Consider the following 9,712-nt stretch of genomic DNA (forward strand, 5'->3'; position numbering starts at 1 on the left):
AAGTTATCAAACATGAATATCGCACAGCAGTACAATTCACGCGCGTTCGTTTATGTTTTTATTTTATGCTAGTGCCTGTAGTGTCTCGAATTTATATAAAAACTTCAATTGGTTCAATATTGTCAATATATGGTCTTATGGATTGATTGTAAGTAGTAAAGGCTCCTTTACTGTTTGGTTCAGTAAAGAATAAATGCAAAAAAATATGGAGACGGATGTCCAGCTTTTTAAACGAAGCCATCTTCATTGGTTTAGAAAGGACCTAAGGTTACACGATAATCCTGCCTTGTTGAAATGCCTGGAAGACTGCGATAACTTCTATGGAGTTTACATCATTGATACCGAAGCTTTGACGCGTTTGAGTACAAACACTAGTCCTACAATCTGGAGGTTTATACTTCAGTCTCTGAGCGATCTTAACAGTAAACTGCTAAAGTGCAACTCTCGCTTATTTGTCGTGAAAGGCTCACCACTCCGTGTTTTGCCGACTCTGTTTGAGAAGTGGAACATATCTCGTTTAACGTTTAACACAGATTGTGATATTTACTCGAGAGAAAGAGAGGAAGTTGTGCTCTCACTTGCCAGCATTGCTAATGTCGAAGTTGCTACGAATATTTCACATACATTGTTTGATGTTGAACGGTAAGATAATTTTCATGTTGATATTTTATAATATGTTTAAAAATTCTGTTTTGCGGCTCAATAAATGTTTTGCGGATTAAAATTTGTGTGTAGAGAATATTTATTTAAATATATGGGAATTGGATCATGTTTGGCATAAACTATTAAAAAAATTTCAAGGGTAATTGTTCTCTGAGTAGAACTGTTTGGTTCGTTGAAAAATAATCTTTTAATGTCCTTGTTTTGGGGTAGTCCACTTTATGTTTTTATGCCTTAGATAACTGTTTTGTATAAAATTCCTATAAAGATTATGTTTGCGACTAAAATTGCAAGCCTCTCTCCTTCCATCAGGGAAAATGATAGATTTGTCTGAGAAGAACTAAGGAATTCTGAAAATTATTGCCATGTTGTTTCTTCTGCATCGCAACCCTAGGCCCTAGCCTCTAGCCTCTGTTCAGGGAACATAACTCCTCAAACCTCTCTGTATGGAAATCTCTGGTACAACAGATTATACATGTTATTACATATTATACATACATATACATATAATACTGACTTAGTGTGCTTAGTCCTAAGATATGTCAGACATTTTCCTACTCGTCCTTAGATTCTGAACTAAATCATTGACAATGTTTTACAATGGTTTAGTTTCACATGAGAATAGACAATTTTTAATCAAAATCAAAGGAAACATTTAAAAAAATGTAAAAATCAACTGTTTTTAAATTTTTTTATAACTTTAATAGAGAATTCATGCTTTAATTCTTGTGGATGAACACATCGAATGCTACATAAACTTTCCTGTGATGTCATTGTGTTTTAAGCTTAAATTTCAGATTAGCTGTCAGCTTCTGCAAATATTTTTCACACATTTTTTTGTGACAGTTTTTCGGAAAATGCACATTAAATTTAAGGTGAAAGGTTAGATTAAATAAATTTATTACATGGTGAAAGAAAAAGATGTTTTGATTTTAACAGAGTTCAAAAGTGCTTTGAATAAATAGATACAGTATACACTATACAGTGTGTTGTGTTGGAAATGCTCTGGATAAAAAAGCCAGTGATGTGAAAACTATGGCGATGCCTTATACCACTTAAATTAAATCCACCTGTATCTGCAATTGATTACCTGACCACCAGGTGTAAAATATTAGGCATTTTCTATCCCATGTCTGTTAGATTTCCTATTGTACTTGGTAATACATAATGAAGCATCAGCACTATATCCACATGTGTAGCAAGTATATTGATTATTGTGTTTTGGGGAAAATACTAACGAGAACACTTTAAGGATATTACATATATTTGAAACACTGCATTGCGATCTCAGAAGAACAATTACAGCATGGATTTACTTCATTCCAAGGCTTGTGTAAACTAGCTGAGTGGAAAGTATTGTAGCAGCCTTTAAAAAAGCCAGCGCTGCTATAAATGTTCATATGTATTGCTACTGTTTGTGCTGCTTTCCGCACTGTCGCGTTTTTTGTAGCCATGTACGTGTACTCACGGAAAAGTTTAAAATCATTTAAATGATACTTATGAAATCAATGATTGCATAGGGTTGGATTCTGTTGTCAAGCGATATACTGCATCAAGTAGTATAGGCATTTTAACGCCTGTATTAAAAATAATTTGTAACACGCAAATACAATTCTTTTACATTAGATACATTGATGATAATGGAGGGAATATTCCAATCAGCTTAAAAGAATTTCGGAGTGTGTTCTCATCTCTTGGTGAACCACCTCCTCCAGCAGAGTGTTGCGAAGCACGACATTTCATGAAATGTACAACGCCTGTGTCTGATTGGTTGGACTTTGGAATACCTTCATTAGAAGATCTGGGGTTTGGAGAGAATATTCCTTTAACATCAATGATCTTCGGAGGAGAAGATAACGGACTAAGACAGTTTAGCAACTTCCTTGAACAGGTTAGTACAGTACCTAAGGCGAAGGGTCTTCTTATCAACTCTCCTTACGAAGGCCCTTAGGTTGAAAAGTCGAGCAGTTTCTTGTCCATTATTGTCAGTTTTGAAGACGCTGGCACACCGCTCCCAGGTTAGATAGGTTACTAGCTACAGGGTTTTTTTTCTGAGACATTTTACTTTGCACCCAACCACCACTATATTCTTGCAACCATGACAATGAACTATTCCAGCCACAATATCAAGGAATACAAGAAGTATACCCTACTTTCTCATTGTTATGCATACTTTTAAATATTTAGCTTGTAGCTATTTAGGTTCTTCCATACGTTTCAATATGCGTACAGTAAGGATTTTAAATTATACCCGACTATTACAGGTTTCAAGATCTGACCTTGATGAGAAGAATAAGTCTTCGCGCCAGCAGAGCAGATTGAGTCCATATTTTAGATTTGGATGCCTGTCTGTAAGAAGTGTATACCATGAAGCTCGTCGCTACATTGAAAAGGTAAAATTAGTTTTCTGTTTTCAGGCAGATCGATTTGTCCCTGCATGCTTATCGTCAAATACGTTGCATATAAATCTTTCTTATTCTCTCGGTGTAGAGTGACAGAATTTCTGGTTTCCTGAAAGGTCTGGAAACAAGAGACTTTTTTCTAATGTTAGCAAGTCGTATCAGAAACTGGGATAGGGTGGACGGTAATCCTATCTGCTTGGGTATTCCTTGGGAAGAAAACAGAGAATATTTAAAGAAATTTAAACAGGTAGCTACATAATGTGCAATCTGAATGCGATTCATTTTAAATCATAAATACCCTGGGTCAATCTTTAGTGGACGTATTTTAAAACATTATTATATATACCACTTGTCAAAGTTTGGTGTTTGTTACGTTTCATTGGTCGAGAGCGAATCACGCGAGAGTGACTTGAATTTTCATGTCGCCCGCGCCGTGTAGAGTGAGATAGCGTGTTATTTCCCATGGGAAATAACAACTTTAACAACTTTAATCACGACCTTTATAGGCCTGTTTTTCCATTTGAAATTATGTCTTTTATTAATAGATATTTCGTTGTTTACCTTGTAGCTTGTGTGGTATATAATAAAAAACTTATTTTCCGAGAACGCAGAAAACATTATACTCGGCTTAGCCTCGTGAAATATCGACAGGTCTCGGGTTCACAAAACATAATGTTTCTTTCGTTCGCAGTAAATAAGTGTTAATTATTGAACAGGGGAACAGCTAGGGGTGTTTTAAAACGCTCACGGAACCAGTGGTAGCAATCGAGTAACTGACTAAACTAAGTAAATGTATCTTGTCACCGCCCTTGAAAACATTCTTGAGGATTTGGCATGCATGTAATGAGTCTTTGTGACGGTATTTTTGGTTGGAATGAAGTCGCTTTGTAGGTTTTTCGATATCAATAACGTTCAAGAAAAAATTGTTCTACTATAAGTTTATCACGAAATGACTACAATATCTGAAGACATAGCTTGTAAACGGAAATGTTCTGGCATGCGGTCATTGGTTAAAACTACTACTACCAGATCGTCTTAGAAATGTCGTCTAAAAAGGTATCACTGGATTCAGAAACGTTAATATTCCATACAGGGTAAAACAGGCTTCCCTTGGATTGATGCAAACGTTGCTCAGCTTAAACAAGAAGGATGGATTAGTTATGAAGCAAGACAATCGTTGGCGTATTTCCTTACCAGAGGATGTCTTTGGATCAGCTGGGAAGAAGGTGTCAAAGTAAGTGGGCTGATGGGAATGGAATGTTTAATTTTATTTTTAAAAAGACACGATATCAGGCATCGTAGTTCAACTGGCATAGTTAAACAGATATAGGTAGCCTATTTCTTATACACTAGTATGCGCATGCATGTCACAGACCGCAATATTAAATACTTCTGGACTACCTAGAATTGAACATGCCCTACATGCCTGCAGATCGTTGTTTTTTAAGCAAACCGCTGTAAGTAATAAACCAGACTGAGCTCCCTTGCAGTCTTCGTTTTCAGCTGTCGGATTACGGCAATATATTTCTATTTTTATGTGTAGTTTTTCGAAGAATATTGCCTTGACGCAGAAAGAAGTGTAAATGCTGGTAGTTGGTTATGTGCTTCCGCAAGTTCTTTTTTTAATCATAATTCTCATTCATATTGTCCAGTGGAAGAAGCAAAACGTTTAGATGAAAACGGAGCGTACATCAGGTGAGTAGAGACCGTTTGGCTGCACAAATGCGTATCTGACTTGACATCAATCTTTTGTAAGCTGCATGGCAAAGGTGAAAAAGGCATAATAGTTGGGTATCATGATGCATTGCCATTCCTCCACTGCGACTTTGGAACAACTAATTGTTTGCACTTGTAATCTAAGATGATAAACTTTATAGTGTGACCCGTGCGTTTATTTTTAAGAAAATATTTGCCAGTTCTTCGTGATTTTCCTGACAAGTACATCCATAAACCGTGGACTGCGCCATACGAGGTTCAAAAGAAAGCGAGCTGTATCATCGGCGAGGACTACCCAGATCGAATAATAGATCATGTTGATGCCAGACAATCGTGTGTTGAAAAACTAAGAAAATTTCACGAAGAACTCCTTCATCCAAGTAAGTTGAAAAGTGAAAACCATTCGTGTTTTCCGAGTAACTTGTTTTCCAAAGAATAAGTTATACATACGTAGCGACGAAACAAGAATAAGTTAAAGAATAACAAAAACGTCTTTGTCAAAATTATAGTTTGTCCTGTGAGTATATTCCGCTAAAGTTTGTCCCGTAATGATTATCAATGCAAACTTTAGTAGATTATTTTTTTCCTTGGAATATGACGCACAATACATTTTATTCAATGATTATCACTCTTATATTCTTTTCATTTCTAGTATCAAGTACCGGCCGGAATGTTGTTCATTGGTTTAGAAAAGATCTGCGAGTCCACGATAATCCCGCCCTTATGGAAGCAGTGAAAAACGGAGGAAACTTCTATGGTGTTTACATATTTGATCCCTTGTTTTTCAGGAGAATAAATCTTCTGTGAACCACGGGAAATTTCTACTCCATTGTCTTCGAGATCTTGACCAAAAGCTTCGTGAATGTGGTTCATTTTTGTACGTGATTCGGGACTCCCCTATGGCAGCCTTCAAGCGAATCTTTGTGAAATGGAGAGTGACAAAATTAACAATGGAGGAAGATACGGAGCCGTTTGGGAAGAAACTTGAGGATTCTGTTGTTGCATTAGCAAAGAAGTGTGATATACAAGTCGTCACTAAAGTATCACATACTCTCTATTCTATTCCTAAGTATGTAAATCACACCTTACTGTATATCAGATGAAATATTTTCTTCTCGTTTGTACTCTATACCGTGTGATGATGCATCGAGCTGAGAAGCGCCCCAAACGACAAAATGATATTAGAAAAGAGTTGAGCCAAAGGAAAGTTAAAGAAGTTTAGGGCTACAGCTTAAAGTCGAGCTCGATATTTCATGCCGCGTGTTAACGTAATTTCTGCAAGTTTAATAATGAACGCAAGTTTGTGTAAATGCTCCTACGAATACTATACCCGGTTTCTACCCAACCTAATGTCGTGTTGCATTCCCTTACGTGTCGTCAAATCTAACGATAGTCTTCAGCCATTTACATTCAAACGCTTCATCTCCACAGTAAAAAAACTTGGTCAACCAGAGAATCCTTTACTGCCATTAGATTCCACGTCTTTCCACGGCTGTTTCAGTCCTTTTGTGCCAGGTTATGAACTGCCTCAGTTGGAGGAATTTGGAATGACTACTGCAGACGTTGAGGGTTTGGATGTTTGGAAAGGAGGAGAAAATGAAGCATTGAGAAGATTTGATATTCTTGTTAAGAAGGTATATTAACCTGTGGCTATGTTTATAACGGCGATGTTCTCTTTCTGGTGTATGCTATTGAGTAAATTTAACAGAGTAGATTAGTAGACATAGTAGATCGTGGTAGTTTAGAATATTTTACTTCACCAAGCTTACACAACTGTGTGCGTAGTCCACTAAATAACATACACTAGAAAGAAAATATCGTTGACAAAAATCGCCCGTGTAGCTGATAGCCTATTGAAAAAAGCTGTTTTTCAATAGGCCTTTCTCAGTGTGACGTCAAGCGCGGAAAGTATAATGTTACACGAAGTTTGATTAGCTCGTTAGTTTTGCGGAGACATCATGTGACGTTAGACTACGTCATCTTAAGAAAAGTCTATTGTTTGTTTGCGGCTTGCTATAACTGATATTATCTGTTCTTAGATTGAGAATGAACATGCAGACGTTGATAGTTTTGGAGATGCCTGTTTTCCGAAAGTTACCGCTTTGTCTCCTTACATGCGTTTTGGGTGTATATCCTCCCGATTGATGTATCATACTTTGAGCAAACTTAGGAAAAAGGTAAGGCAATAAAAAAATGTTCTTATTGGAAGGAACATCGAGGAATGGGTTTAAAAATTAAATCTAAATTCTGTTTACATATTTTTGTTATCGTCTTTACATTTCAAAATATTTTAAAAACGAGTATATGAAGATTTGAATTCGACTACAGTACAAATATTTTTAGCTACTATGCAGATGGATTAATTCCTTACGTTGATGACCTAACGTTTTGCTTCCTCAAATTGTTAGTAAAAAACGGAACTGAAAAGTGTTGTGCTGCATCTCACTAACCTCGTTGTCAGGTGGACGCAGCACAACGTGCAGTAACCTTTTAAAGCCTAACAAACTTCAACTGCCACTTGATAACAAACATGGTTTTGGTGCAGTGCAGCACAACAATTTTTAGTCCTGTTAGTATCAACCGGGAACAACTTGCACGTCCGTTTGCATGTACGCGAAGGGATCACGTGTACATCGATTACAATGTGGGTGCATGGGGTAACAATTCTTGTTAAAGATGAAACGATATTATCAATTCTTTAATTGTGCGATTCGCGAGTAATTTTCGCGAGTATTTGAATATTATAACGATACAGAGTTGTTTGAAGACACTTTCATTCTTACGTACTTTCATTTCAGACCAACGAAAATCAGTTTATCATTAATATCCTGATGAAATTGATGTTCCGTGACTTTTTGTTCACGCTGGGCCATCGCAATTTTTTCTTTGACAAGATGAAGAATAATCCTGTTTGTCTTCAGATTCCTTGGGAATCTAACCGTGATTTCCTCAAAGACTGGCGCGAGGTAAGCGGGGCCCTATGACCCGGCTCAGCCGGCCCCTGAGCGCTAAAATGAGCTTCGGGCCGATCTTTCGTACTTGTTACGAATGAGTAACTATAGTGTAAACAAAATTTATTTACGATGTGTTCCCTGAAGGGTGTCCGGGTTCTTAAATAAGAATTAATCTTAAATTTGAACCTTTACTTTGGGCTGCTGTCTAATATATAGAGTGATTTTAGACCGGCAAACAATCAATTGACGCACGCCATTTATGTACACACAGGAGCTTTATTATAGTATGATCATATTGTAGGGTAAAACTGGCTTTCCTTGGATTGATGCTATCCAAACACAGCTACGTAAAGAAGGTTGGTCAAATCATCTTGGGCGTCAAGCAGCCGCATGTTTCTTGACTAGAGGTTGTCTCTGGGTATCCTGGGAAGAGGGGTTTAAGGTATGTTTAATTTTGTTAATACCTTTTCAAACCCTTCAGTTAAAAAAAAGCACATTTGTCCAGATCGATTACTATCGATTAATATATATTATAGTATATTGAACCCAGCCAAGTAAATCCTCAATACGCGAATTTAATCCTTTAGATCAATGTGGTGTGTGTATTTATATGTGTGATATGTGTGAATATTGTAGACATGTCAAGAATTCCAAATCGACTTTGAATGGAGTCTATGTGCTGCCAACTGGCTGATGATCTCTTGCAGTTCATTTTTCATCAAAAGTAACAAGTATTACTGTCCAGTCAACACCGGAAAACAACATGATCCACAAGGAATGTTAATACGGTATTTCTAGCTACATGCCTATATATACGATATTGTGTCACCTCTTTGATGTAGATTGTAGGATAATTCGAAGGGTGACGTCTTAATATCGAGTGGAAATCATGCACATCATCAGCCAGGAACAGTTGAGAAAAATGTGTCAATTATCGGGATTCCAGCAGACCTGTAAACGCTGACATAACATTAAACGATTTTTATACTTAATTGCTAATATTAATGAGGTATGCACCTTCTCTTTTAGGAAATATATTCCGCAATTGCGTAACTTTCCCGCGGAGTACATTTATGATCCCTGGAATGCTCCTATTGAAGTCCAGCAAGCAGCCGGTTGTATCATTGGAAAAGATTATCCAATGAGAATTATTGATCACGAGGAAGCGAAACTTGTGTGTGCTAAGCGACTGCGTGAAATGGTTGGGGAACTGCAAGAAGGAATATCAACATCTGTGTCGTAAGTTTACTAGAATACAATCTCTACAGTAGCATGTGCTTTTTCTTCAAGGTGTTTGTTGTTATGGAATATTCCCACCTGTGTGCAGTCAACAATGACTATACTCCTACCGCCTCTCCTTTTATCAGATATATATACCTATGCCATTTACCACAGTTTTAATACAAAACAGTTAACAAGGGAATCGTTATTTTTTCGCGTGAGGTCTCCGGCTCAACTCCACGAAAACCACAATACTATGGTAGAGTGCTACAACCCTCCTAGACAATGATAGATAACCCTCCCCCGGGATGGGAGGTCATGTGACATTGTGAAGCGAGGAAAAAAACTGTAATTTTGAAATTATGAATTATTCATGATAAATATACTAAAAATGACATTGAGATGTAAGAATTTTGGTTTGAAACAAAAGTTCGGGTCACTACCCCTCACTAAAAAACCCTTGACGTATAGGGCTAAAGTCCGCCCTTGCATGATACTCTTTGAAGTTCGTCAGATCACGTCAAAAAAACTACCACCTATTAGTTCTTTGAGACTGAAATTTCGTTTTGTCATAGGCTTGGTGATGATGATGAACACGGTTTTGTGGCAAAAAGAAAAGCTCGTGAAGAAACCACGATGTTTCCCGTTAACTGAACATTCCATATCTATAAATATTCACTACCTGTACATTGCAGTTTGCACTATGCGTGTATATAGATGGCTAGATAATCGGTTATTGGCTAGGGGGATACTATCTGG

At 37.1% G+C, this 9,712-nt stretch overlaps 1 pseudogene; it reads left to right on the plus strand.

Annotated features, from left to right (window-relative positions):
• The first annotated feature begins 17 nt into the window (after positions 1-17).
• Positions 18-9,607, plus strand: LOC114531053 (annotated as a pseudogene).
• The last annotated feature ends 105 nt before the right edge of the window (positions 9,608-9,712 follow it).

The sequence above is a fragment of the Dendronephthya gigantea genome, unplaced genomic scaffold, assembly GCF_004324835.1.
Source record: "Dendronephthya gigantea isolate DGI-Jeju-01 unplaced genomic scaffold, DenGig_1.0 000001F, whole genome shotgun sequence".
Lineage (NCBI taxonomy): Eukaryota > Metazoa > Cnidaria > Anthozoa > Malacalcyonacea > Nephtheidae > Dendronephthya > Dendronephthya gigantea.